The sequence below is a fragment of the Crocodylus porosus genome, unplaced genomic scaffold (assembly GCF_001723895.1).
Source record: "Crocodylus porosus isolate Cpor-Errol unplaced genomic scaffold, CroPor_comp1, whole genome shotgun sequence".
NCBI lineage: Eukaryota > Metazoa > Chordata > Crocodylia > Crocodylidae > Crocodylus > Crocodylus porosus.
In genome coordinates this window covers 15,328,316-15,355,816 of record NW_017728920.1, presented here as the reverse complement: position 1 = coordinate 15,355,816, position 27,501 = coordinate 15,328,316, and the positions used below count along the sequence as shown (strand labels likewise).

Here is a 27,501-nt window from a genome sequence, read left to right as displayed (position 1 = left end):
AAGAAACCAAAAAAAACCAAAAACAAAAAAACTTTAGTTTTTGGTTGCAGCACCATGGCCTAACTTCAGATGCACTGTCTTAATTCATTCTTAAATAGTGAAATACTGAAAAATTCCTGCATTGCAAATACAGAGCTCTGTCACTTATGCATTGGAGAATAAATGATTCTTCTGTACTGGTTCTGTGCTTTGTAACTTAATCTTTTGGTCCTGCTTTATTTTATTTCTTACTGTTGGGCTGAACATTTAGCTTTGGATGTTATAATTTAAGGTGTTACTACAAATTGGAAGATTTGATATTACCATACTAAAGCCTGTAAACTATTTTATAAAAATACATGCTTAGTGATTGGTTTACTATGAATAGTTGGAAATAAATTTTAAAGTCAAATGTAAACTACCTGAAGCTGTAGTAAAATTCATATGTAGTTTAAAACAACAGACTGTGTTCCCTGTGTGTGGAAGAAATCCTAGAAAGAATGTTTCATTTTGAAGGTACTGAAAATCTTTGGCTGTTAAACAGACTTGGATGACTCATTCTTTTTTAAACTAACTAAGCAGTACCACACCTTGCATACCATGAAAGCTGCATTTGACTAACACATCTCTATTCCCCAGGCTCTGTAAATTGTAGAGAAGTGGATCAGTTCTAGCTAAGCTGAGCAGGGATAGGTTTAAGCTTCCTATATTGGAGTTAGTTCCACCCACTTAAGTCGCAGGCTTTCTTTCTCCAGCCGAACTGGATTTCCCAGTACGTCTTTCCTCCTCCTTTTTTCTTAAGTGCCGCTGACGTAGTTGTACACGGAATGCTCAGAAAATACAGCTGCAGGAGAAGCAGTGTGTTTGGTGAGAATATGATCGTTTTAAATGTATCTACGCATATAAAGTGAAGCTGGTTTCTGTTGTTTTTAGTTGCTTTTCGGGAGGGCTTTTGGTTTGTTTTTCTCTGAGTTTAAGGAGGAAACGTATAGTTTGAAAACTTGGTTGAGTGTACGATACAGAGGAAGTGCAAAATGAACCTTGTAGCTTGGAGGGGAGACACTTAGTTTGTAAAAAGCACTGAGAACCATTGAGGCAAAGTTCTGAAGTTTGGTTTTTTTAGAAGCCTGTTTTGCTGAAGTTGTAAAGGGGTAATAAAATGTTCTTCTCTAAGCACCAAACCAGTTTTCTGTTAAGGAAGAGAAATGAGAAACACCCAGTTCACTAACAAAGCCAACAAAATAAACATTTTTTCACATATTATGCCATCTCATTTACCAGAGTAATTTGTTCTGAATGATCTTATTGTAAATAGGATATGCCTAAAGCCCAGCAGAAGACCTGAATTTCTGCTGTAAAGTGAAGATAGGGCATATAGTATTTCTAAAACTTCAAATTTTAAGAATGCTTGCTTGCTTGTTGCATGAGTGATCACTTTTTATTATGTTTTATTGGTCATGTATGGGCAGCTGGAAATGTTATAGGCCTTTTCGTAGTGCTTCCTGAGGTAGGAAAGTCTGAAAGCAAAGGATGTTTTATTTATTTTTTAGGTGGGTACTAAATTTCTTAGTGAATTGATTTATAACCCAGCTGAACATATTCAGGAAAGACAGTGAAGGTTTTGTGATTTGTTTGTTTTCCCTCAATTAAAAATAAAAATTTGTTAAGGATCTTTTTGTAATGTGTTTCTCAAACATTGTCATAGGGTGGACCTCATCTTAAGAGTGTTAAGGAACTCCTTCTCTTTTTATAACACAGTTGCATGGACTTCTACCCTCCCCATTAATAGTTGCATAATATCCCTTTGGCAATTGCAGAAATTGTTTATATGGAAAAGTATAGCAGGAAAGTACTTTAGCTTATTTTTATATAATTTTAGTAGCTGGAAACAGCACCATTTGACCAGGCAACCTTCCATTGACCCGTATTAGGTCAAAGTTTTCAAACCTGAATCCTAGAATTAGGTAGGTAACACAGATTTTATAGAAAACATGAATGATGCTTCATAGAGCTATTTATTCTTCATTGGAGCCCTGGAAATAAATACTGTTGCTGAGCTGAATAAGTGTCAAGGAAGTAATATAACCCTATCCTTAGGCTTTGTTTTAAGTAAATATTAAATATTTGGCTCATTCTTTACTATTTTTAAGTTTTCCTACCTTTAATTTTTTTCCCATTCTTTTAAATTTATCCTTAATACTTAACAGGATTTTTAGGAGGCTTATAGTTTTGGTTAAAGAACTTTAAAATACCAGGTGCAAGTAAATTATATTTTGTTTGAAAAATGGAATGGATATAGTTTTAACCAGATAGAGGGCAAATTCAATTTAAAAGACACTGTCAGCAACCATTATTAGAGATCCTGAATTCATATTTTGCTTGGTTGGTTTTTTTTGTTTTTTTTTAGAAGATGGGAAATTTGCACAAAAAATGTTTTTTTTTTTTCCCCTAAGTGGTATATTTTAATGTACAATAAAAAACAACAAACTGAATTTTTCATTTTTAAAATTAATTTCTTATTTAAAACTTAACAAAAAATGGTTCTACTTGCTTGAGTACTGAGCCTTTTTCCTTAGGAGGACAAGCACCAGCTCTGCAAATTTTTTCTTGCAGAGTGACCCTGCGTTTTAGTTGGTTAAATTTTCTGCCCTTATTCTGGGTCTTATTTAAAACAGTAGCTTGTGGAGCATAAAGAGTACATGAGAGAGAGAACTACAATGTTAATGGATGTCAGTAATTGAAGCTTTAAAATGTTACCTCTGATTCATAGGCATGGATTAGGTATTAGAGTGAGGTGAGGGGTAGACAGGAAAAGGGCAAGACTGATTGAAATCAAGTAGCATACAGTGCATGGTCTAAGCTCCCCATCTTGGCCATGAAGAGGTAGGCTAAACAGAATTCTGATAAATCAATTCCTGTTCTGGTATCTTGCTCTGATGCTGAATCTTTCATAACAGTTTTGGCTACTTAGGTCCCTGATATTTGTAACTCTATCTTCTCAGGTTAGTGGGCATTAGAATTAGACCTATTTCTTCCTCTTCATCCTATTGTGTACTCTGTTCTTTTTGTGGCTGCTACTATTTCTACCACCTTTTTTAAAGACTTGTCAGAAGTGGAAATGAGACCTCAGTCTTCTAGTAATGCTCTCCTCTCCCACACCTGCTTTTCAGGTTGTTTTGTCTTGTATCTAATTCCAGTAGCTATGTCCTTAGTTTCTCAGGCCTGAGTAAAAAAAAGGCGCATCCATGTAAGTGTTCTGTCATTGCCAGGGCTGATTGGCACTTTGTTTCTTTTCTTCACATTCGGATCATTACCTTTGCAACAGTTAAACAGCAAGCAGGAAGGCTTTTGCAGAGTAGCAGTTTGATTAACTTACAAACATATTGACAATACTACATAATGCTTCTGTGGCATTAGATTGGGCTCTTTCTATCTGTATACACAAAATATATAGGTATGCTAGTTTATACCGGATTTGTATGATCATTTTCCTTTAATGAAACCAAATGACTTCAAGTAATTTGTTGGGTTTTTTGGTTTTGTTTTTTTGTTTGTTTTTTTTTAACCACTGGACAGAACTTGAACCTGCATGCTTTTATTTTGTGCAGGTCTTTCTGATGATTTGTGCTTGGTGATTTTTACTATTATTATTTATTATTATATTTTTTTGTGCCAATAAATTCTCTCCATTCTTTAGTCAATTTACAAAGGTCGCTAGTAAGCAAACTCAGTCAGATTTACTGTGATACCTAAAACTGAAGGCACGGATAGTGGGAAGTGAAACTCTTGGGTCTTGTTTCTAGGCAATTCTTAGAAATGATGGTTGAGGTGGAAGCACAGTCCTTATATTTCCATATGAGTCTTGACACTGCTCTTTAAATACATTTATGTTTGGGTGCTGATAGTATTCTAGAACATTTTACCCTTGTTGCACTTTATATTTGTGTTTCATGTGATGAAACATGAATGGTCACATGGTCACGCTGTTTACTGCAGTCTTGGATATGTGATGAAACAGCAACTTCTTTGTGGCTCAGAGCTGTTCCATGAAAAATTTAATGTCTGGATAGGTCTCTCTTATCTCCAGAGTCTTACAGTGTTCTGTCTCTTTCCTTGCTTCCAGGAGGGAGGAAGGGATGGCTGGCTGGCTCCCTAATAGCCTTCCTAACGTGGAGCTGTCAGGAAGTCATGTAGGGACTGATGGCAGAGGCCTGCAAGGTGACTTGCAGCAGCACGGGTGACAGGACTGTCTATGAGCCAGGACCTTTAAGATCCCTAGTGCCTAGGAAAGGCCCAGGCTAGAGACTGCCTGATCACCCTTTTCCTCTTGGAGAGGGGGAGTGCCTGTAACCCCCTTTCATCTCCTGCCTGGAGGACGTGCATTTGTGGCACCTTTGTAATGCCCTGGCTAGGGGGCTGTGCAAAAGTACACGTGCCAGAGTGAACTTGTTTTTGTAGTGCTACAAACTTTGTACTTTGCAGTACTTTAAGTGCATTTTCCTTATGTGAATAGTTGTTTCCCCCACTACTTTTGTACAATGCTGAACGAGTTATGCAAGATTTGTTGTTGTCATAAATGCTGCTCAGATAAGATGCCAAGTTAGATGAGGCATCTTTGTTGGGTTTAAAATAGCAACTATGATTTTGATGTCAGAATGTAGGGAGGTGAGCCAGTTTTTAACCCTTTAAGTTAGAAGGTGTCAGTAAAATAGAGTGTTCTAGGAATAAATAGTCATTCTCGTCCTGGCTTGGTCTGCCACAACACAGATATTGTGTTACTTTTGTCTTGCTGGGATATACAGGATGATGGTTAATCTGACATGCAGGGTTTACAAGCTCCAGCTATATAGAATGGATCTTTCCAGTTTCTCATTTGAACCTCTAGTTAATTTAGACGCACTTTGGAAATGAGGGCACCTAAAGCATACAGGAGATGCAACTTAGTTTGATTTGCCAGTTCCCATAATGAGTAAAAAGAAAATCCTAGATTACTTACTACTTTTACAGGTCTGCTGGGATCATGATCACCCTGGGAAAATGATCTTCACAAATACCCTGGAGGGACTTAATGTAGGGATTAGCTAAACCACTTCAAGATTCTTCCCTGTAAAGCTGGTTTATATCTTCAGTTCATGGTCCACCAGCATAGTGGGCATATGGGGTATGGAAGGCAGGGTATGCTGTGTTTTGCTAATAAGGTAAAAGAGCCACTGGGGAGATCTTCCAGTTATCATTAGTTAACAGTGGCTTTGAAATCACTTTGATATGCGCCAGAGGCTGAATAGAACCTACCTACCTCTAGAATCAGGAAATATTGCCCAGATTACAAGTAACCTTCTGGGTAGGCTACTGATAAGAGGCAGAAACAGGTCTACAGCCCAACCTGTTATTTGCTTGTACCTTACATAAAAACAAACGTTTATCCCAAAATTTATCTGGCTACCTGCAACAGCACAACATAGATTTTTCACCTATACCAGCTGGGGTAACTTATAGAAAGAGGGTAGCATGCAGATTGGCAACAGGTCTTATTGAATTTGCTGAATTCTCCAAATTTCCTTCCAGTCTATGTCCATTATTTATAGAGTAGGTAATTGCCCGTCAAGAGTGATGCATTTCAGGGAGTGTTCACATGGCCCCCCTGCTCACTCTTTGGGGCTGGCCATGTAAACAGTCCCTCCACCCCCGCCTCCAGCCTCTGGTGCAGAGGCTCACTCCCACTGCCTGCCTCTGCCTTGCAGTGGGGCTTCCCCCTGCCTCCTCCCCTCCCCGCCACCTCCTTCTCCATGTCAGCTGTTGTCGGGGCCAGGCAGTTGGGAGGCACCACCACAGTGACTCCTGCCCCTCCCCAGTTCCCTCCCTTCCTTCCCTGCCGCCCAGCCCTGTCAACAGCCTCCACCATGACCCCCTTAGGGTGTGTGTGTACACATATAATGCAATAAAATACTGCTCTCTTGCACTATATAGTATGTGTGCATATATACACACATACACAGTATTCTCGTTCTCTCTCTCGACACACACACATTTGTACACCACCCTGTATTCTCTCTCTAGATATAGATATAAAAAAAATTAATATACTGTGTATGTGTGTACACACACATATACATTTATACATTAGGGGTGCACCAGTAGAGATTTTTGGGGCCAATACCAATAGCTGATTTTTTTAAGGAGGCATATCAGCCAATACCGGTTTAATTTCCGATACAGCTGCAAGCAGCTGGTAAGTCTGTTGTGGTGGCAGAGAGGGTGGAGGGAAAGGGGCATTGTGGAGGGGGTGCAGATCAAGGCCCCTTTTCACCATTTGCGCATGTGCTGCCAAAGCCAAGGCCCCTGTGGTGAGGGAGGGACTGGGGCTGTGGTGGGCATGGGGCAGAGCTGCAGCTTGTCTGGGGTGCACGGGGAGGTGGGGGGAAGGTGGCTTCTGCTGCTGCATGCACCCCAGGAGGGCATGGGGGGTGTGTCCCCTGGATCTCTGGGGGGCGCAGATGGGGCAGGTGGCAGCGGCAGTGCTGGGAGGAGCTACGTTGGTGGGGCTGCATCTACCCCAAAAATCACTGTAGCCACCCCATAGCTCCTTTCCCAGTACTTTGCCTCCCCCCGCCTGCCCTGGCCTGCACAGCCTCCCTCCCTTCCCGCTGCCTCCCTGTCACCTGGCCCCAACAACAGCTGCCACTCTGACCTCTCCTCTTGCTTCCCCCTGCCCTGTTCTCCTCCCTGCACGCTGCCTCCCCCTCCCTACCATCTGTTCTGGGGGGTGGAGGGGCCATCAGGTAGAGAGGTGTGGGGAAGCCCCGCCGCTCAGACATCTGGGGTGTGTTTGCTGCTGTCACACACTTTCCTGACAGCAGCTCAAACTTGGGCTTGTGCAGCCAGTCACCTCTCGCCCTCTTGGCGGTGCATGTGCAGATGGCCAAAAGCATTATGGACAAACAGACACACAGATGAATTGACTAAGCCCTTTATTATATTAGAATGGCTGGTTTTAATATTCTAATAAATGATCTCTGATTGGTTTTATTTAAATTTCTTTATTTCACTGAAATTTTTGGAACTGGACTGAACCAAATCTTTTGTAGACTTGGTGTCAATTAGTTGGGATTTATATCCTTCGGAAAGAGGGAGGGTTTCTTATCTCCTTTTCTTTCCCTTTGTGGAATGCTGATCTTGTTTCTTCTTTCCTTTACTTTATAGTCTTCTCTGACGAGGCTGTTTTTGGTTTTGCTAATTATCTTAACAGTTAACAAAAAAATATATCTATTGTAGCAAACTAACATCTAATACATTTGGTTACTACAACTACTACTGCTACCTTAAAATAAAGCTATGATATAGCACATGTGGATTATTTAATGTATAGTCTTTCCTTATTTCCTTTTAGGCATAGTGCTTTGTTTAATTATGCTTGATAGTTTCCTTTACTACCTGACCAAGGTGTCACATATGCAGAGGTTTACACTGTGTTTACTCAGAAGCAAGTTTTGGGCCTTCTGCTTGGGAGCACTTCTGAAGCTTAGCCTGGGCCCCTTGAAAATGGCCAAAGCTGGAAACAGGGTATACATTCTTCTCACCTAGGCATGCCAGGCTACGCACAGGTGTGTAGATGAATTTAGCCAAGTGTTTTACCAGCTCCCACTTGAATTATTTTAAAGTTCCCTTATCATTTTGGACTATGTCTACAACTTTTCCCTCTAATGAACCCCATTTCATCCAGTAAAAATAATTAGTAATTATCTCTGTACTGATTTGACTGAAAAGTATAAAATGGTAAAACAGTGTCTTTTTTCACTGATGTCATAGTCCCTATATCAATTGTTTATGGTGCTGTCAGTTTACCTAGTTACCATAGTGATTTTATCTGTTTACATAAACTGATGATGTGCAAACTTTCTTGGAAGGAACTATCACAATTGAAGCGTTGCTTATTTCCTGTAACAGTGAAACTTATGGGAAGTCTTCATCTAATTTATAAATGTAACTTCTTGCTAGTTTTATTTATTTTTTTGTCATTCAACAAGGCAGTGTTTTCTAACGGGTAAAGTATGTGAGTGAGAGCTCAGACTTCTAGATTGTATTCCCAGTTCTGCTTCTGCTTTGTGTAACACTGAGCAAGGTGTTCCTCCAAAAATATGTAGGCAAATAGTAAGAGTAAAATTGAACAGCAGGAAAGACTCCAAAACCTTAATAGAAAATTTGCCTAAATGGAGGGAAAAGATGCAAATGCAGCATAAATATCTCATGGTTCTGTAAGCCTGAAATGCTCAGACATTTCTGTAATACTAGATAGATAGGTTCATAGTTCATAAATTAACACTTTTTTCACACTTTGTCAGAGGGGCTTATGTATGTCCTAGGTACTTATGATTCCCTCACAATATTTAATGTCAGTACTATGAGGGGAATTTGTCTTGGTTGAGGCCTGTAAATGGTCTTTGAGGATCACAAAATTCATGAGGAATATATGTTTCAGAATTATTTGGCTTTCTGCATAGCTTTAAACCCAAAATTGTGGACATACATCAGGGTTGGAAATGTTGTTTTGGGCTATTGTACTATATATAGTTCAATGGGGGGAGGTGCCTGCCCCTCCAGCAGAGGAAGGGGCAGGGGGGCCTCCTTCAGGGGCAGTGTGAAGCCGCATGGTCGGGTTGGTGGCGCTGGGGCCAGTGACCATGGTCACAAGGGTGGGGTGACTGGAAGATGTCACCTGGGGTGGGAGGGCTTAGCCAGGCTGCCTGGTGCAGTGTGGAAACATCAGCCCTACCGGGGGGGTGGGGGGTAGGGAGGGGCTGTGGCTTGGGAGTGAGGGAGCTGTTGGTTAGGAGTGAGGGGCACCAGCAGGGCCAGGGTACTGCAAGTTGGGAATGGGGGACACCTGCAGGGCTGAGGTTTGCAAGTCGGGAATGAGGGGCAATGGTAATTTGCATTGTGCAACTTGCAGAAGGATAAATGTCACTTGAGAGCAATGGAGGGCCACATGTTGATATTGCTGTTGATGCTGATGTGTTTTTAAAATTAAGACCATTGAGCTGCTTTAACTTGTATTGTGTAATAAGTATTTTGGGGCCAAAATATTTTTGTGTTTTCTACTTAACCTATTTACTGAGTTGGGAGCGACCATTGATGTTTACAAATGACTCATGGTAAAAAAAGGCTGAGAAACCACTGCTGTAGCTGGTTATTTCTGGCCCAATTCATGTATTTTGTTTGTTTGTTTATTTTTTGTCTAGCTTTGTTAATTCTGCATGCTAAAGTGACAGTTTCATCAGAAATAGCACTGCAGTGCTTCATGGATCTCATCAGTGGTATAATAAGACTATCTGTATATATTGCAGCTCATCAGTGAAGTTTAATATTATAAATATAATTGTTATAATTAACTTAGTTAATTTTTTTTAAGGTTTACATTCTTGGAAGAACCGTTTGCCAGGGGTGGGCAGTTATTTTGGGCAGAGGGCCACTTGCTGAGTTTTGGCAAGCCATCCAAGGCTGCATGACAGGCAGCGTAGGGCAGATGAATATTAATTTTTCTAAATTTTTTAGGGGCCCTGTGGGCCAGATAGAATAGCTGGATGGGCTGCATTTTTCCCACCTGTGATTTAGGCTATGATAATAGCTTGTTGATTATACCTGTAAGAATCTTGGACTTTTTAAGCTGTTGTAATTCAATATTAGGTTTGTTTGGTTGCTATAAGAGGTATAAGGGTATTGATAAAACCACAAGAATATTAGTTTCCATAAAAATTAACTTCTCTCTCTCTCTCTCTCATTTAAGGATTTGCTTTAGGTATGTTGCTGCAAAGGTTGTATTTTAAAGCCAAGAGGTGCCCGTTCAAGCAAGAGTAAAACATATATTGATAAGGCTGTTCTCTAATAACTTAGAACCTGGTGAATAGATAAAGATAGGCAAAATCAGATAATGCCAAGTGTCTTTCTCTTTCCAGTGTTTTTGGAAATATAAAAAGTTTGGGCCTAGATCCACAAAAGACTTGGGTGTCAGAAGCTGGACTTTGGCAGATTTCTAGGTTTTCTTTGGTGCACAAGAGCAATGTTCAAAATTCCTTTCTAATCCCTAAGATATCTGAAGTTGTATCACCTAAAGTTTTGTTCTGTGCTTGCACAGATCTACTTCCAGCTTTGCAGTCCTGAGTGTCTTAGCACCTTTGTCATTCCGAAAGGCATTCATGATTTTACAAACAAGGTGCTCTTCTCCCTGTCTCCTCAAAGGACCCAGTCAGAGGACATGCTCATAGCATGCACTACACACACTTGCAGAACTGAATACTGTACAAAACAGAGTAGTCACAGAAACTTCTATTTCATTTGGTGGGCATTGAAGGAAAGGCACTTGGTTGCCCCATTTTATGGAAATAATTTTTCAGTTAGTCTTGATACCTAGATATTCACATCCTCTAATATAAGGTTGCAACAACATCCTTATATGGCACTTGAAATTGAGCATGTGGCATGTGCCGCCAGGGCTGTCCACATCCACTGGGATAATCAGAAAATTGTGGCCAAATATATATGGCATAATAATATTATCTATATAGATGCACATATGTGTGTGTATGTGTATATTAGAGGTGCACCGAACATCGATCCAATATTGGATTGGTGCCAATATAAAGAAAATTGTCTATATTGAAAATCAGCCTGTTGTGGCCAATAATTTGGCTGATAAATGGCCCGTGCATGTGTGCAGCTGCAGCGCAGCAGGTAGGCAATTTGGGGCACAGCTGGCAGCATGGAGAGCTGCCAGCAGCTGGTAAGTCTGGTGTGGTGGAATGGGAGACAAGGGGGATGGGGGCGAGGGGTGATCAAAGCCCCTGCAGTGAGGAGGGCGGGGGGCTGGGCTGGGGCAGGCACTGCCCAGCCAGGGCTTAAGGAGCATGAGACCTAGCCATGGCTTGTGGGAGGGGGCACAAGGAGGGAGGGGGGTGCAGCTCCTGCCACTGGACACAGCTCATCTGGCGGCTCCTGCTACAGCTCCCACTGCTTGTCTGGGAGGGCATGGGGAGGTGCCCCCAGATCTGTGCAAGGTGGGCAGCAGTGACACTGGGAAGGGGTCTGTGGGATGGCTACAGCAATTTTTGGGGTAGCTGCAACCCCACCCACATAGCCCCCTCCCAGCACTAACATTGCCACCTACCCAGCACCACTCTGGCTCCAGCCTGCAGCTGCAGCCTGCCCCACCCATACCCTATGCAGATCCAGGAGGCACACAGCCCCCCATGCCCTCCCAGGGTGCACAGCAGCAGAAGCCGCCCTTCCCCGCACCTCCCCACACCCCCCAGGTGAACCGTGGTTCTGTCCTGTTCATATGATGTGCCAAGACCAAGCAGCAAAAAAGTTGGAGGGTATCATTGGAAGCCAACCCATGCATGCTGGTTTCTGTGGCTTTAGAGTTGCTATCTTGGCCTAGCCCAGCAGAAAATAGGTTAGGCAGATCACATTTTTCTTGGCCTCTCAGAATGTGATAGAGACGTACACAGTCTTGGAGAATTCGAAGTCCAGTGTGCTAAAGAGGGTGCTCAGGGCAGCAAAAAGTGGCTGTAGCCAGGAATGATCCAGGAAGGCATGGAAGAGAGTCTCATTCATCATCTCCTCTCAGAGGGGGTATGCCATTGGTACTGGGTCTAAGTGGCAGACAAAGGTACCTGTGGCCAAGGCTCCATGCAGCGGCTGCCACTGCAGGTCACAGGTTCTCTTGCCAATGGATACCTTGTAGTAGGGCTATGCAAAGCTTCGGTAGCTGATTCAATTTGGAGGAGATTCAGCCCAATTTGGGGACTGAATCTCCAAATCCAAATCAAATCGGGAGACCAAGTAAAAGCTCTGAATTGAATCAAAGTATCCAAATCGATTCAGAAAAGCTTTAGAAAAGATATGGCTGGTTCAGAAGTTCAGCTATAGACTAAACAGGCAGCTGACAAGTCTGTTTGGGGTGGGGGATGGAGGAGGTATGGGGGAGGGAGGGATTGGAGCTGGGGCTGGGGCAAGCTGCTTGGCCAGGGTGGGGGAGCACATTACGAGGGGGGTGCAGGATACAGGCGTGGCATTCCTGGGAGCGGGGGCTATGCCCTGCTTCTGCTTGCCCAGCCGGGGTGGGATGCAGGTGGGGCTCGCCCTGGGTGGAAGGGGGTAAGAGGCAGCAGGGCATAGCCCCCGCTTCCAGCGCTGCTGTACCTGCATCTGATGCTCCTCGTGCCAGCTAGGCAAGTGGTAGCAGGGCGTAGGCCCCACAGCTCCCCCCCATGGTGGGGCAGAGGCAGGCACAGCCTGAGGAGCCATGGTAGAAGCCCCCATGGCTGCTCTGCCCAGCCCCAGCCTCCTGGCACTTTAAAAAGAAAAAAAAGCCCCGCACTCACCGGCTCTGGCAATGGCAACTGGGGGCTCATGGCAGAGCCCTCCTGCACAGCACAGGGTAGTGGGGTTGCCCACCCAGCCTGCCTGGCACCTGCACTGCCCAGGGAGAGGCAGGCAGCCAGAGGAGACATGGGAGAACCTACAGCCACCTGGTTCTGCCTGCCTCTCCCTGGCCGATCTGAATCGCCAAATCTCGCTGAATCTTCCTAAGCTGATATAGCCAAATCGATTCAGGACAGTGATCTGAATCTCCTAATCGAATCGCTGTCTTCCAAATCAGCCGAATCTGAATCCAAATCAAATACTTCCCTAGTCTCACAGGCCTAGCTTGTAGGCAGTGTGCCACACTGGGCTGGCTTGCTGTGGTGTTGTTGCCCCTAGGCACTGCCTCCAAATGTCAAAGTGGGTAGTGAGGAAAAGGCATGAGACACTGCCTGTCCATGTATTCCCAGAAAGGTCTCAAGGCAGATCCTATCATTGTTCTCCTTGGGCACAGGAAAGGTCAGCACTGAGAGGAAAGAACAGCCCAAATACAATGTGGGAAAAATGCAGCAGAGCCATGCACTCTATTAAGGTATATTTATTTCTGTCTCAATAATAACATAATGTATTTAATAAATGTGCTGGAGGGGTTGTAGTTGAGAAGAAGGTGGTAGAGTAGCGAAACAATGCTAGGTGGCTTGTCATAAGAGAAAAGATAAAGTAAAAGAGTAAACTCTCTTTTAGGAGTTCTGGAGTAACAGTTCAAAATCCTGCAAAACAAGTTTTTAAATGCATGTTCTCAGTGCTATCAGTGTTCTGACTTCTGGGTTACTAGAGTTAACCCCCCCCCCCCAACAAATGTTTAAAGTGTTGGCATGTTTTTTTTCCACCAAAAGTACAGTAAAGGTTTAATATTTTCTTAAAAGAAATACTTTCAGCAAATTTATTTTAATTCATTACTTTTACTGATTTATTTTGATAGCTGTAGAGGGAGGAGTGTTGATCCAGTAAATTTATGATTACTTAAACTGGAAGGATGCAGTATTAGATTTATTTTTGGAAAAGAACAATGCAGGCTTAGACTTTTGTTAATGTTTAGTGTTCTGTAGCATTCCTCTAAAAAATAATTGAGTCATCAACACATTAGTGATCCAGTCAGTGTAGTTTGTTTTGAACACTTACAAAGCTTAGTGCAGCATTCAGTTCAATGCAGTCTGATGAGCTAATTGATAAATGATGCCATAATTTACTTACAGTGGTCAAACTCATTTCACATAATTTTTGTTCTTGTCATTCTTAAACATTATTTTAAGAAAAAAGGTAAGGTTAGTATAGTACATTAAAGATTTCAATATTGGACTACAAAGAGTTGCTGTATGATAAAGCTGTATCATGAAATGCTTTTTCTTTCTTTGCATCATTTTGCAGTCCTCTGATCCATCTTGGGCGTAGCGTATAGGTTTTTAAAATGCCAACTGACCTTTAAGTCTAAAATGATTTCAGCTTATGTGACTCAGTTAAGGAGAAAAGAATCTGACATACATTTTAAACAAGAGTTAAGATAAATCAACAAAAATGAGGCAGACCCTGATAAAGTAAGTGTAGAAAAGAAAATCCTTCTTCTGTGAGTATTGAATGCTAGCTAATTTTTACAGTACATTCGCTTTTCTGCATAGTTTTGTTAGGTAGCCAGTATAATAGGGCTCAGTGAGAAATGCTCCATCTGATACGAGTCATTCTTCAATGAATCTTAGCAATATACCAGTGCATCTGGTAGCTTTATTTACTGTGTTAATGTGGTTTTGAAATGTAGATGGTTTCTATTTAGAAACCTTTTTAGGATAAGCAGGTAGGTAGAGGAATAATTTTCCTTTCAATGCTTTTGCATCAGGAAGTATGTAATTCACTTTACTTCTGATATGAAGGATAATGCTTTCACTTTTGCTGAAACACCTGAAGTTCATGATCATCATTTTATTACAAGGTGGCTTTTGATTATTATTTTTTTTCTTAAACATTTAAGGAGAATTAAAATACTGGGTAATTAGAAGCTTTCTCTAGTAAAAGATAAAGAAAAATCAAGGCTGGGGCAAAGTCTGTAAAAAGTAATAGGAAGCAGTTTCCCTTTGACTTCTAAGTGCTTTGTACGGTTCATCCCCTCCCCCAGTTAAGAGGATTTGTAAAATAAAGGGGTAGGGGAGTAAAGCTAAAAAGTGAAAGACAAGTCAATTTATGCTTATTACAAGAATGGGTAAAACCAGATACCTAAGAAAAGGACATCTTGTCGTAAGAAGCCCATTACCATGTGTTCTCAGATGAAGGAACTAAAGATACTAAAGCTTAAAGTAGCAGGCAGGCCATTAGACTCTTGTATAATAGATACAGCAGCAGCTTTTTTTTCTCCATACCATCATCGTCAAACATATTTAAGCATCGAGAGATGTAATAGTACCAAGTATAAGACCTCTGCGTCAATGGAAAAAAGTGTGTATATGTGTGTGAGGGGGTTGTATATGTGCATACATGCATACATAAAAAGCTACTCAATGCTCGCTCTCTCTCAGGTCTGTCTATTGGGTCGATTGTCATTGTTAGCATTATGGATTTAAAGTGAGATCTCACTGGTACGCTGAGGTTAACTAGAATTGCAATACAGTATAAACTTGTACTTAGAATTCTCTACTAGGAAGTCTGATAATATGCAAGTTTGAAATATCTGGTTACAGTGAGGATATATAAGACTCTTCTGGAAGTCTTTCTAAAATCATTGAAAGACAGTAGTTATCACTTCTGGATCAATCTGTTCATCAGAGCTCCTGGGCTAGGAACGTAAGATTTTGTGTAAAACTGAGAGCATTTATTTACATGAGACGTTTACTGTGGAGTTGACTAATTAGCTCCGCAGGAGACATCTCAGCATCTACAAGTACAGCACAATTAGACTGGAATACACTAATTAACTCTGCAGAAGGATAGTACTTGTAAATACAAGTAGTATCCTGCTGCACAACTTTTTACTACACAGAAAGCCCCACACATAGACAGACTGGCTGGGGCATAAGGATGGTCCTAAGGGACGACGACCCGAAGGGGAGGGAAGTTCAGGATGAGTGGTTGCTCCTCAAGGGAGCGATCCTGGAAGCAGAAGCAATGTCTATCCCATCTCGGAGGAAAGGCAGCAAAAGGACACAGCAGCTCCCTTAGCTCTGCAGGGAACTAGTGGACCTCCAGTGTCTAAAAAGAAAGGCTTATAAAGGATGGAAGACTGGTTCCACCCCAAAGGAGGAGTATTCTGCACTGATCCAGACCTGTAGGGAGCGAACTAAGAAAGCCAAGGCTGCAACTGAACTCCAACTGGCTACACATGTCAAGGACAATTAAAAAGCCCTTTTTTAGATATGTGGGGAGCCAGAGGAAAAGCAAGAGTAACATTTGACCCCTGCTAAACCATATGGGACAACTGACAACCAGGAAAAAGCCAACCTGCTTAATGGGTATTTTGTCGGTTTTTCACCAGTCCCAAGGGACGGTCCTGCTCAATACGGCAAGGGATGGCCAGGGTAAGGGAGAATTGTTACCCTTCATCAATGAAGACCATGTGAAGGAACACCTTGAGAGGACGGACCCCTTCAAGTCATCTGGCCGAGACAGTTTACACCTCAGGGTACTTAAGGAGCTGGCAAGAATCATAGCTGAGCCACTGGCACAGATCTTCGAGAACTCGTGGCATTCAGGCAAAGTGCCCAAAGATTGGAAGAAGGCCAATGTGATGCCTATCTTCAAGAAAGGGAGGAAAGTAGACTTCGGGACCTACAGGCCCATCAGCCTGACCTCTATCCTAGGGAAGATCCTGGAAAAAATTATCAAAGAGACCATTCTTGACAAACTGGCTGATGACAACATTCTGAGGGACAGCCAGCACAGGTTTGTTGTGGGTAGGTCTTGCCTGACCAGTCTCATCTTCTATGACCAGGTGACAGTATCACCTGGACAAGGGAGAAGAGATTGACATCATATATCTTGATTTTAAAAAAGACTTTGATCTGGTATCCCATGATCATCTCATAGAAAAACTGGCCAAATGCAGCCTCGGCATCACAGGCTCAGGGGTGACCTGGTGGCTTCCTATAAGTATATAAGGGGTATATATCAGGATCTGGGGGAACACCTGTTCACCAGAGCACCCCAAAGGATGACAAGTTCAAATGGTTACAAATTCCTCCAAGATCGTTTCAGGCTGGACATAAGAAAGAACTTCTTTACAGTCCAAGTCCCCAAGGCCTGGAACAGACTGCCGCCAGAGGTGGTGCAAGCACATACTCTGGACTCCTTTAAGAGACATTTGGATGTTTATCTTGCTGGGATCCTTTGACCCCAGCTGACTTCTTGTGTCTGGGACAGGGTGCCGGACTCGATGATATTCTGAGGTCCCTTGCAGCCCTAATGTCTATGAAATCTATGAAAATTCAGTGTGCAGGCAGGCTGCCTGCCCGCTGTCCGCACCTTGGAGAACCCTCGTGCCCCAGCCTGACTCTGCGCAGCACACTGAACCGGGTTGGAGCAGCTTCTGGGTGGTGTGATGCGGCTCAGCATTCTGTGGTTCCATGCACATGTTCAAATGGTGTACTGGGAGCAGTAAATGCTTGCGCAATAAGCAGTTGAGTTTATTCCTTTGAATTAATTGCCCATGTAGATGTGTCCACTGTCATTTTATCACAGACCAATATAAAATCCTTGTCTTTGTGCAAGTTTTAACTTTAAATATTATATGAAAAATCAGGAAGGTAAAATCACTGTAGTTCTTCCATTTTGGTTCTCAGTTTCTTATATCTTATAGCTCAGCCTTCTGCCTCTGGAAATTTCTCTATGACTCTCAGTACTATATGCATGTTAACTAGTGGTTTATCCTGGATGTACGTTGTGGGATTATGCTTTAACCTGTATTAACAGAAAGTTGTGTATGGAAGGGAGAGATGCATGCTAGCAGCAACTCTTAAAGATTTTTTTTTTTTCTTAGAAGCAGGTGGAATGTCTTTGGGAGGACACTGGTAGTATCTGTTACACCAGTACTTAAGGCACTGGACTACTCCATCTCTCTGTCTGCCTAACCTATATCTTTTCTCTCCCCCTAAAACTGCATTTGCCTACTGCCACTGCCAGCCCCATAGAACTGTTAAAAAAAAACATACCTAGTTTCTATGACGACAGGTTAGAGAAGAAGGTTCCTTGTAGGAGTGCACTGATGGAGATTTTGGGGGTTGATACAGATAGCCAGTTTTTAAGGAGGCAATACTGATCCGATTTCTGATACAGGTGCATGCAGCTGGTTAAGTCTGTTGTGATGGACGGGGGTGCAGATGAAGGACCCTTGTCCCTGCAGTGAGCGACTGAGTGGGGCTGGGGCTGGCACCGTCCAGCCAGGGGGCAGGGTGCAGGACAGCTGTGGGTTGTCTGTAGGGTGCAGGAGTTGGCGGCTCCCACCGCTGCATGCATTCTGGGAGGGCACTGGGGAGGTGTACCCCCAGATCTACATGGGGAGGGGAGGGGCGAGATGCCATTGTGGGCGGGGGCTAGGGCCGGGGCTGTGCCGGGCTTTTCCCAGTACGTGGGGGCTGTGCTGAAAGCTATGGGCAGTGGCGGTGGCTTTGGGAGGGGGGCTACAAGTGGGGAGTTGCTCCCTTCTCCCTGCGCCCCCGGTCAAGCCGCGGCTCCATCCCATACCCTGCCCTGCCCCAGTTTGGCAGCACTAGCCTCAGCCCCTGCCCCACTCCCTCCTTCACCACAGGGGCATTGATCTGTCCCCCACTCCCCTTCCCTTCTACCACAACAGACTTACCAGATGGATGCAGCTCTTCAAGCAGCTGGCCTGTTCGTCTCACCACCTGTGTGCTGTGCTGCAGCTGCACACATGCACAGGGCATTTATCGGCCAAATTACCAGCCACATCAGGCTGATTTAAGAAACAATCAGTTTTCTTTATATCAGTGCCAATCTGATATCAGACCAACGTATCAGTGCAACCTCTAGTTCCTTGTGAATTTTCCTGTCTCTTGGCCAATTAAGTGAGAAGGGATGTTCTGATGGTAGGTTCATTTTGTCTTTTTCAAAATGAAATGGATTACACAAATATGTTCGGAAGGCAATTTACAATCTCATAGTAGTAAACATGAGATGAAGCTGTTTTAAAACGGCAGTAATTCTGAAGACCATCAAAACGTTCTGCTTGGAGTACTGACTTAAATGTATCCTGAAGCTAGCTTCGGTATGTATGATTTAGTTGGATTTGTTTGTAGTGAGTTGGTTACTTCTTTTGGAAACTGCTATCTCTGCGTAACACTGTTTCCTTTTTGGAAGAAGAAAAATGTTCAGCCTTTACGGCTGTGAGAATAATTTGAGAGATACTGTTTCTCCGTGTGGTATCATGGCTGTTACCTCGTATGGAGCCTGACCAGGAAGTGGCTGCAACAGTCCTGTGTACGTTACGTTCATCTGATAATTAAGGTGTGTGGGACAGTTTCACCTGGAAACACCCAGAGAAATCTTCCACCTGGCAGCAGCCCAACAGCCCAAACTATCCCATGCTCTGTTTTGAAGAGGAGCATGGTGGACTGGGCAGGAGTGGGTACTCCTGCCTGTCTTAGGTTTTATCCAGTAAACAATGCAGGCAAGAGCACCCACTCCTGCTGCTGCTGCTTAATCAGGCTCTGCAAGAGATCTGTGGTGGTAGCCGTACCCTGATTGAGAACCACTGAGCTAAGCTGAGACAGTAAAAAAGTAGTTCTCAGTGAAGGTGATGCTAAATTCAGAAAAGTTGTGAAGGAGTAAAAAGGTTGAGGCCCACTGTATGACGATTATACAATGCATGATACTCTGTTTGCCTGGGTCTGCTGAAATAATAGCTCTGAGAGAGGTTCCTGATTTGGGGGAATATTTTAGTTGCCCTTAGTTCTGTTCTCTGACAATTTGTCAAAGAATTTAACAGTATATTACTAGATTCATGTAGTCAGAAGTGGTCAGAAATGCTTGAGATTGCAAGCACATTACATTATACTCCATTTCATCCACATAACTAAGTTCTTCATCCACTTGCACACAATCAGTTTTAAGATCGCAATTGATATTGTTTTCATCTTGCAAATAGCTTTTAGGAGGTTTCTAGAGAAGCTTATCTTAGCTTCTTTGGCGTAATTACCAGACTGATGAGTGTATATTCTGCCCTCTAAAGTTTAATGCTTGGTAGAGTCATAGTAGAGAATCAGCCAAGAAGTGACTTAATGTTGAGCCATTTGCCTACTTGGCCTTCTTGAATAATTCATGGAATGGGCGCTTCCTGCCATATATATAGGTTATGTGAAAAACTGATATTTTCAGAAACTGTACTCTTGGAAAAAAACATTGCATTAACAATAGTACCTTCTAGATATAAACTCTTCTGCAACTTAATTGACCCTGAGGCTTGTGCACTTTTGCCTTGGGAGACAGAACTCCCATTGAGGTCAATTATTATGGTGAGCCCACAGCAACAGGGTTTATTTATGTGTCTCTTTTTAATACTTTGTTTGGTATACATATTTTACTAGGCAACTAACTGACATAATGATCTTAAAGAGTGGGTTTTAGTAGGTAGACAATTTGAAGAAGCAAGTTTGGTAATCATGGATTATCTGTTTGTGGAAAATATAGAAAATGCCCTGTTTACCCTTTCATAATAAATTAAGATGAAGACATTCTGCAAAATTTAAATGGGAACAAATTTGAAGCCAGAAAATGAAATTATTCTAAGCTTCACAAATTGACTTTGTGGAACCCATTAGTGACTGGATGTAAAGGAAGTTTTGAAACAGTTTTACAATCGTTTTATATTTCTGAAGAATTTTTCTGTCTTCTTGCATGAAAATGCCACACAACCAGGAAATGGAATCTGCAAAGTTCTGAGAGAGGCACTAAGTAAAAAGAGAGGAATATTTTCTCTTTCAGTTACAATAATTTTAGTTTGATCAAGATGAGAGAGCAAGGGTGTGGAGGGTGGGGCCGAGGAATGCCAGGTATCATTGCTGCAGGCATCATGACCAAAAAATTCCACCAAGGTGTGCAGGGAGGTTAGGAAGACGACATATGATCCTACCTATCATAAGTAGACAGTAATCAGATGTACTTTCATTCTGCAGCAGCCACTGACACAGTATATAGCAGGTTAGTAGTTTTTCTGATACACTTACATTCAGCAGTCTTGCATGGCCATACACTCACATTTTCACTTATATTCATCTCATCCTCAGACAAAAAGAGAAATCAAAAATGATGTATATTTTTTCACTTAGCCACAAGGAGTCTGCCTCACTAACCTGTTGTGATAGAAGCCAGGTACAGTTTTTATAGTGCTGGGGCGCCGACAGTGGCAGTAGCAAATCTACAGGTTTATGGAGGAGAGGGTAAAGTGTAGGTTAGACAGGCAGACAAGTGAAGTAGTCCGGTGCCTTAAGTAATGATGTAACAGTACTACCATAGACCATATGATTGTTCTCAATTATTTTAAATTGTGTCTTATAAATGCTGTCTTCTGGCAACCAAAGTTTACAGCATATCTGTTATGCTGTATATAATATCTTGTCAGCATTTCTGTTCGTGACTCCAAAAGGACTTAAAGCTTGGCTCTTGAAGAATAATTCAGTGTAGAACGATTTAAAAGAAGTTATTTTTTCCCATCAATGCTATGAGTTATATACATTGGTGTCCTTATTGTACCTCCTAAAATAACTGCAGTGTTTCATCAGGATTTCTGTTCTGCTACAGTCATCCAATAAGTAAGGTGTTTTTGAAGGCAAGTATTTTAAAACTAAAATGAAGATCTGGTTTGCTTGATTTAGACGGCCTATACTGTACTTCCTTTTAGAAATGGATTTCCTATGTTTTTGTACTGTGCAGACTTACTGAAAAATGTATAGAACATTATAAACATGATTTATTTTAGTGCCCATATAACAGTTTAAAAAAACCAAGTATATTCTTGTATTTTGAAATTTGTTCAGTTATCAATTTAAAACACTGCTTACATGGCATACACTAATATTGTTACCATATGCCCATTGTTCTGCTTTGTTTTTAATTTTGTCTGTGTTTTACCCCATTCAGTGTTATCAAACAGGTTTGCATATGGGTGTCCATAAAGGACCCAGAGAGCATGTTGCACGGTTGTCATGGAACTCGTCAAGTAGATTGCATGGTGTATACAGAAAATGTAAAAGCCTCTTTTAATCTCAGGTGAGGAAACCTGAGATGGATGAATAGATGATTATAAATCGGCCAAGGTTTTAAAATAAAGTATGATTGAAGTTGTTTTTCCCTAATTTCTGTAAGATGGTGCCTTCAGGAAAAATGAACCAAGTTGTACCTCTCTTACTTCTCCCCATATTTCACTAAAAGCCTAACAAAAATGAAAGGTCACTCAGTGTTAGGTTTGCAGAAGTGATCAGTGTGATACCACTTCTTACTTTGGCATGATTTGGAGATCTGTAAAACAGTTTAGAACGTTGACATTTTTTAAATCTCATCTTTGGGCGATGGAGGGTATTCGCACGTTAGGCTTACTGTTCCAGGTTGTGTGCAGTTACCGGTAGATATCACTGCAGCAGACACTCGGGTCTGCTTTTCAAGGTTTTCTTTCCATTCTTGCCATTGTAGCAGTTAGCAAGCAAGAAATTAGAGTTTAAACATCCTGTTACGTAGTTGAGTCTCATCTCATTCTTTGAATCCTCTTGAATTAATACAAGTTTATGTAATCCTTTTTTCAATTTGCTTATATATTAAGGTATATTATATTGATAGTAGGTTCCTGCTGACTCTGCATCCTTCAAAAAAACTTCACTTCCAAGCTCTTCATTTCTCTGCTAAGTTTTTTTCTGAAGCTTTAATCTGTCGTTAAACATTGGTTTCAGGACTATTGCACTCTCTCTCATTCTATCCTACAAGCTATCGCTGTGTTCTCATTAATAATATTAATCAAAAGTGTGAATGGCACAGTATATAAATCACAAAGGTTTACAGTATTGCCTGTCATCTTGCTATATTTTTTCCTTTGTCCACTAATGATGATGGAACAGTGGCTCCTTTATTTTTTTCAGATGTACTTCCAATAGAGGCAAGTACCAGAAAGTTTGTAGAAGTATCATCTCTGTGTCAGTTTAGCTATATTTGAACTGAAACTGATTTGCTTTGTCACATTACTTTCATGATTACCTCACTAATCTGGGGTTTATTCCAACTACAGTTTAAAAAGCTACAACACTCACATGACTACATTTTTTGCTCCTTTTCCTCTTTTAGAATTTACTGAGCAATATAGTTCTATGAGTTAAAAAAGAGGAGTCCATGAAGTCTTCTTTTAAAGCTGCTCTTACACATTTGAGTTGATCTCTTAGCAGTAGACTGTTTGCACGAGAACATAAGACTGAAAGGGTGCTCTTAGGTCATCAAGTCCAACCCTGTGCTTATCGTAGGCAACCATGTCACATAATCTCTTTAGAAGTGACAGACTTCAATTAGTTAATTAAATGGTTAATTCAAGTGTCCATTCATGTTGCCAGTAAAGCTGCTTTTCAAGGACTTTAAGCAGCTTTTCAGTTTCTAAATCAATCAAAAATTTTCTTTTGCAAACAGTTTTGTATTTATAGTGAAAGCAGTGTAAAACTACAGCACGTTACACATTCTGCACCCTGGGAAATGTTATCTAAATATTGGGGCAATTTAGTCCTTTGTAATGGTTTAGTCCTTTAATTTAATTTAGTCCTGTAATGGTTTAGTCCTTTGTAATGGTAAAATAAATTGGAGCTGTGACAGGGCACATAGTCTGTTGAGCTATATAGGGCTTACTGTAAATTATTAACTAGGCCAAAGGTCACTGGCCCAAAGGTTAATTTATGTAATAGTTTCACTTCTGTCTCTGTCCTCTACATTTATTATAAAACCAATATAAAATTTGCTCAGCAGAGCATTGCCTTCCCTCCCCCCAAACAAAACAAAGCAAGGAGACAGGTATAAACTCTGGGGAAGAATGGAATTAATATCTACCAAATCTATTGAGTTAAAATTTCCCATAAGCAATGCAAATATTACCTATCTAATAACCAAGAAAATTTAACTCCATATAAGGAGAAGAGGTTCAGTTTAAATGATTCACATATCTGATAAACGACACAAGTGCCCAGCATTAACCTTTTGTTCTCTTGGGATTTAGGTAATAGAGGGGGACACCAAGATTATTGGTGAATTCTGTATACAGCTATGGTTTTTTAACTAGGAGGAAGAATCCCACTAACCTCAGTGTCATGGAAAGAATATTTAATCTAGATTGTCTTGCAGTCTAGCTGAGTAAGGCTGTTCGGAGTAGGGTGGCTACTTAGCTGTGACAGAGGGCATACATGCAACTTGTATCTAGACTGTAAACACAGAGCAACTCCTTATGCTGGGGTAAGCCCGAAAGAATCAGGAATAAAACTACACTGATCACAGAAGTGCAAGGGCTATGTATCTGCAGCCTGTTTACTCAGCGTAACCTAGCGACAAAGTGTTGTTTGTAACCTGTAGTCTGCTATATAATAAATTTTGTCCAGTCAGGATCCTGGTGTAGAGAAAGCTGATATAAATTACACCAGTGTTTAAAGTATCATTAGTCCAAGCCTTGAGCCTCACTCAGTTCAGTTCTTCCTTCTTTTGCATGGAAGAAGCAAACTGCATAAACCTTTCCCTGCCACAGTTTACTTGCCCTGTGTTGCTAGTAGGGAGGTATTCCTTACTAGTTACCTGTATGGAAGCAGGAGTAGCATCCTGTGTGGTAACTGGTTATCCACCAAATGGCATCTTGCAATGATTTGTGTACTCAAGTAGGGAAGGAGCTGCCGCCAGTCATGTTCAAATGAAATTTTGAAAAGGCAGTTGACAAAACAGATTCTGAGCATTTTACGAGTGGAATGAGCCACAGTTTAAAAACTTCAGAAGCATTTTCTAAATGCTATATGAGTAGTAATGTAAAACAGTAGTAGCATTTAGAATCTCAATGCATAGGAGAGAATCGCGCATCTTCGAATTACTGTAAGTTGTTTAACATTTTTTGAGCTACTTGCTTGTTGATAGATGACCAAATGCCCTGAGTTTTTAGTGTATTTCAGTAATTTTATGAAAGTGAATGCCTGGTATTGCCTTGGTGACATAAAAAGATCATTATTTCACTTCCTTTATGTCCTGAACAATTTTTCATTTCTAGGTCAATAACATTTTTAATGTAGCCTAATATTTGGACCAGTAGGGGAGAAATAGATGAGCTCTAGTAGTAGTTGTGTGTACTTTGACAATGCACTAGAAATCTCTGTTAAGCTGGCATCAGTTGCATCAGAACAAGGCATTCAAAATATACTAAATGATGCCATATAACACTGATAGTAACTATTTTAGAAAAAAACAAAGCAAGTATTTAGGGTTTTTTAGGGTGTTTTTGGACAAGGGAGGATAACTCAGAAGAACCTACTCAACATATGCACTGGAATTGGCAGGTTGCTGATGGACACTTCCATAAATATCAGAGGACGAAATTTAGTTCTGACAATTCTAATACCTGTATGTATAACAATAGAAAAGCAAAAAGAAATCAGACAGTGGGAATTTTTATGTTTCATTACAATTTAGAATTTCAGTAAGTGGTATTGCTGCCACAACAAGAATGGATGAAATCTTGCTGCTGATTGGGTAGTTTTTAAAATACACTGATACTAAGATCTAAAATAATCTCCAGATTTTGGAATTTTCAGTGAGCAAGCTTCATACCAGGAAAATGGCTTAATTATTTACAAGGTGTACTCATGATAATAGGCATTTCTTTAAAAAAATTATGCATGTCATCTAGAAGTATTTAATGTATTGAAAATACTTCTGTGTAATTCCTGAACATTTTTATCTGCACATTATGATTTACTTACTTACTTAAGTCCTGAGTTGGCATAGAAAGGAAGACTGAAATTAGGACTGTCATAAACTTGTCTAATCAAAGTTGGAATGGGAGTTTTATAACTCAGCAGAAATTATGATAATTATTTCAGCCTTAGGCCAGAAAAAATTGAGTTTGGATAGAAAATATGGCATTGACAACTAGACCTCTTTCCTCTCTCTTGGTCTTCGAATAATTAATGAATCTTTTAGGTCTTTAGATTCTCACTGATTCATTACTCGGCAATTGAGAATTTGTCAGATGCATCTTTCTCTATTAAGTTTTGTCATTAAGTAGCAACAAAATTGCTACTTTTATGTACAAATATACATTTACGTACATATGGAGGTTTCATTTTAAAATATGTGTGTGTATGCATGCATGTATGTATGTGTATATATAAATATAATAAATTTAAAAAATATTGCCCTGCCCCCGTTCTCCCTGTCCTCTCCCCATCCTTTCCCTTGTGCTTTCCCCCCAGTGCTCCAAGACTGTAAGGCTTTCTGCATAGTTTTCTCTTCTTGCTGGTAAGTTGTTTTCCAGCTCTCCCATGACCCCCATGAGACTGCCAAAAGCACAGAGCCTACACCATACATAGAGCCTGCCTGAAGTCAAGGTTTTTGTGAAAAATCGCACAGATTAAGATTTCGGTAGGTCCCTACCCATAAGTTACATTTACAAGTAAGAGTCTACCTAAATTGAGGGGTTGGTCTTACCAATTTTTGCAAGTTTCTTGCTGCTTCAAATTCTAACTCCACGTTTCACAGGTTCCTCACCTCTCAATTCTGATTGGTGGATGGGTCCTGTCTCTTGCCCCTGATTGGCAGAGAGGCCCTGGGGGGAAGGGACATGAGGGCAGTTGCCATTTTGTCTGCTGCCCTTTGTGCTGCCCTGCCGCTGGCGCCTTCTCCCAGCAGCAAGGACTGCTAGCTCCCAGTAGGAAGCCAGCATTTTATTTTTATTAAGTTTTTTTCATTGAATTCACACATTCTAAAGACAATCCTGTATTTTGCAGTTCCTGCAAATTTGCAAAAACACAAATTAAGTAGGTCCCTACTTATGGGCTGTGCCTCAAAAATCAGATTCATTTAAAAATCATGGGATTAAAAAAATTGTGTGGCTTTGGTTTCTTTTTGTGTTGTTTTGGTTTTGGTTGTGGGGTTTTTTGTTGTTTGGGGGTTTTTAAGTGTCTGTCTTGTGCACTACCTATGAATGTGTGAGGGAGTGAGTGTTGTGAAGCTCTCCTAAAATTTGAGTCAAATGATTTTGCTCCTTGCTTCAAGAACACTCTACAGATACCCAAAGATTCAGAGCTTCCAGATTCTTGCCAAAATCCTGATACTTTACTTTTGTTTTCTGACTCCCGCATTAGTTCTGCTCCCGTATTTCCCTGCCGTTTCCCCCCCCCCCCCAAGTCCCACAAGTTTGCAACTGTTGGCAATACTGTAAATTGGTGGAAGAAATGAAATAACAAGACTAGTAGGCACATCATATCTGTACTTCGCTTATTGGTTGTGTTCTTTACAGAGAAAATTTGAGGTCAGCCTTTGCTTTCAGTTTTCAGTGGGTTGGACTCTAATTCACAATTAAAATTTAATTAGGAATTTGTTAGAAAGCAATGAATTAATTACTTGTCTTAACTGCTGTTTTGGATCTGTCTTATTCTCATGCAGTAGAAGTTTTCCTGACTTGCTCACAGCTTCACATTACTACTTATTGCCACAGAAAATAGTGGAAATAAAATCAAAATACTTGCATTTCAGTGTGATTCAATAAAGAGATGATGTTTGATAGAGAAGATGGATGTACATATATTGCTACCATTAGATTTGTGTCAATAGCATTCGTGCTTGAAATTGAGTGGGTATTGCTACCTTTCCTTTTTTCCCTGAAGTTATCAGTGGATGACTTTACCTGTGTACTCAGCTAGAGCCACTTTTTGGACAAGTTAATTTTTAGTCTTAGGCATTCTGTCAACAATTACTATTCGGTAGGTTTATGAATAGTATTAACAGTGAAAACATCAACAACAAATATCAGCTACAAAGACATAATTTTTGTTCTATTTTCATAGATTTCATAAACATCAGGGCTGGAAGGGACCTCGGGAGATCGAGTCCAGCCCCCTGCCCAAAGGGCAGGAAGTCAGCTGGGGTCATAGGATAAGCATCCAATTTACTCTTGAA

At 41.2% G+C, this 27,501-nt stretch overlaps 1 protein-coding gene across 2 annotated transcripts in view; it reads left to right on the top strand.

Annotated features, from left to right (window-relative positions):
• Window positions 1–724: 724 nt before the first annotated feature.
• The window catches only part of SGMS1 (sphingomyelin synthase 1), a 63,046-nt gene continuing 36,269 nt past the window's right edge, over window positions 725–27,501 (top strand). The window contains exon 1 of one of the 2 annotated variants that reach the window (XM_019538603.1): window positions 725–846. The gene's annotated coding sequence lies outside the window, so the exon portion shown is untranslated. Of the gene's footprint in view, window positions 847–21,538; window positions 21,598–27,501 lie in introns of those variants that run through there. The other variant, XM_019538604.1, reaches the window with a different exon arrangement.